The sequence below is a fragment of the Arachis hypogaea genome, chromosome 14 (assembly GCF_003086295.3).
Source record: "Arachis hypogaea cultivar Tifrunner chromosome 14, arahy.Tifrunner.gnm2.J5K5, whole genome shotgun sequence".
Classification (NCBI taxonomy): domain Eukaryota; kingdom Viridiplantae; phylum Streptophyta; class Magnoliopsida; order Fabales; family Fabaceae; genus Arachis; species Arachis hypogaea.
This window is the reverse complement of record NC_092049.1, coordinates 56,168,149-56,171,033: the sequence shown is the minus strand read 5'-3', so window position 1 is coordinate 56,171,033 and position 2,885 is coordinate 56,168,149. Positions and strand designations below refer to the sequence as shown.

The following is a 2,885-nucleotide window of genomic DNA, read 5'->3' as shown; positions in this document are numbered from 1 at the left end:
AATTTCTAATGGAGGACCTTGTTTCATTCATGAAACTTAAAGTGGCCTTAGATAGATCAGAGACTATGTTTGCTAAGCTAGATGGATCCTGCTCAGAACACTCTATCTATTGCTGAGTTGATGATGGAAAAGGCTTGCTATTGCTAAACCTATTTCTTCCACCATTATTAAAGCCTTGTTGAGTACTGTTGGAAGCAGCTTGCATTCCCTTCAGACTCTGAGAAATCATATTGACTTGCTGAGTCAATATTTTGTTCTGAGCCAATATGGCATTCAGAGTATCAATTTCAAGAACTCCCTTCTTCTGAGGCGTCCCATTACTCACAGGATTCCTCTCAGAAGTGTACATGAACTGGTTATTAGCAACCATGTCAATGAGTTCTTGAGCTTCTGCAGGCGTTTTCTTTAGGTGGATGGATCTACCTGTAGAAGTATCCAATGACATCTTAGCTAATTCAGACAGACCATCATAGAATATATCCAGGATGGTCCATTCTGAAAGCATGTCAGAAGGACACTTTTTGGTCAGTTCCTTGTATCTCTCCCAAGCTTCATAGAGGGACTCACCTTCTTTCTGTCTGAAGGTTTGAACATCCACTCTAAGCTTACTCAGCTTTTGAGGAGGAAAGAACTTGGCTAAGAAATTCGTGACCAGCTTATCCCAAGAGTTCAGGCTATCTTTAGGTTGAGAATCCAACCATATTCTAGCTCTGTCTCTCACGGCAAAAGGGAAAAGCATGAGCCTGTAGACTTTAGGATCTACTCCATTAGTCTTAACAGTATCACAGATCTGCAAAAATTCAGTTAAGAACTGAAAGGGATCTTCAGATGGAAGTCCATGAAACTTGTAGTTTTGTTGCATCAGAGAAACTAATTGAGGTTTAAGCTTAAAATTGTTTGCTCCAATAGTAGGGATGGAGATGCTTCTTCCATGTAAATTGGAATTAGGTGCAGTAAAGTCACCAAGCATCCTCCTTGCATTATTATTATTTTCGGCTGCCATCTCCTTTTCTTGTTCGAAAATTTCTATAAGGTTGTCTCTGGATTGTTGTATTTTAACTTCTCTTAGTTTCCTTTTCAGAGTCCTTTCAGGTTCAGGATCTGCTTCAACAAGAATGTTCTTGTCCTTGCTCCTGCTCATATGAAAAAGAAGGGAACAGAAAATAATAATAGGGATCCTCTTTGCCTCAGTAGAGAGAGGTTCCTTTGTGTGAGTAGAAGAAGAAAGGGAATAAGAGTGAAGAAGAATGGATAATCCAAACACAAGGGTGAGGATAGGAGCAGTGATTTGAGATTAAGAGAAATGTTAGTAAATGAATAAATAAATAGAAGGAGATGGGAGAGAGGGAATTTCGAAAAATAAATTTTGAAAAAGAGTTAATGATTTTCGAAAATTAAGAAAAAATTAAAATTAAAATTAAAAATTGAAACAATTAATTAATTAAAAAGAATTTTTTGAAAAAGAGGGAGGTATTTTCGAAAATTAGAGAGGGATAGTTAGTTAGGTAGTTTTGAAAGAGATAAGAAACAATTAAAAAGTTAATTAGTTAGTTGAAACAAATTTTGAAAATCAATTTTTAAAAGATAAGAAGATAAGAAGTTAGAAAAGATATTTGAAAAAGATATGATATGAAAAGGTATGATTAAAAAGATATGATTTTGAAAAAGATAAGATAAAAAGATATTTTTGAAAAGATATGATTGAAATTAGTTTTGAAAAAGATTTGATTTTTTAAAATCACAATTAATGACTTGATTCACAAGAAATCACAAGATATGATTCTAGAACTTAAAGTTTGAATCTTTCTTAACAAGTAACAAACTTGAAATTTTTGAATCAAAACATTAATTGTTGATGATATTTTCGAAAATATGATATAAAATTAAGAAAAATATTTTTGAAAAATATTTTTAAAATTTTCGAAAATAAATAAGAAAAATGAAAAAGATATGATTTTTGAAAAAGATTTTGAAAAAGATAAGATTTTTAAATTGAAAGATATTTTTTTTTATTTTTAAATTTTTAATGAAGAAAGAGAAAAACATGAAAAAGAATTAATGCATGAAAATTTTAGATCAAAACAATAAGTGCATGCAAGAATGCTATGAATGTCAAGATGAACACCAAGAACACTTTGAAGATCATGATGAACATCAAGAACATATTTTTGAAAAATTTTTTATGCAAAGAAAACATGCAAGACGCCAAACGTAGAAATTTGCAAATTTCATACACTAACAAATTGAAAATGCATATGAAAAACAAGAAAAGACAAAAAACAAGAAAATATGAAGATCAAACAAGAAGACTGGCCAAGAACAACTTGAAGATCATGAAGAACACTATGAATGCATGAATATTCAAAAAATGCATAAATTTTTAGAAAAAAATGTAATTGGCACCAAACTTAAAAATTGACTCTAGACTCAAACAAGAAATACAAAATATTTTTGGTTTTTATGATTTTATGATTTTATTAATTTTTTTTTTAGATTTTTGCATTTTTTTTTGAAAACATATAGGGAAAAGGAAGCAATGAATTCAAAGTCCCCAATCAAAATCCTATGAATCATACCAGGTTAGTCTAAAGCTTGATGGCCAGCCAAACTTCAGCATACCATTTTGAAACTTTAGAATTCATTCTTAAAATTTTAAAATAATTTTCAAAAACAAAGGAAAAATTTTTTGAAAGATTTTAAAAAAATTTTTTTTTGAAAAGAAAACGAAAAGAAAGTTACCTAATCTGAGCAACAAAATGAACCGTCGGTTGTCCAAACTCGAACAATCCCCGGCAACGGCGCCAAAAACTTGGTGCACGAAATTGTGATCTCAGGCAACGGCACCAAAAACTCAGTACGCACGTCTTAATAAATCGTTTTTCATT

The 2,885-nt window shown here is 31.2% G+C and overlaps 1 non-coding gene across 1 annotated transcript; it reads left to right on the top strand.

Moving 5' to 3' along the window:
- Positions 1–499: 499 nt before the first annotated feature.
- On the top strand, positions 500–607 carry LOC112746594 (small nucleolar RNA R71). The gene has a single exon (XR_003174471.1). It is a non-coding gene; the product is annotated as a small nucleolar RNA R71 (small nucleolar RNA).
- The last annotated feature ends 2,278 nt before the right edge of the window (positions 608–2,885 follow it).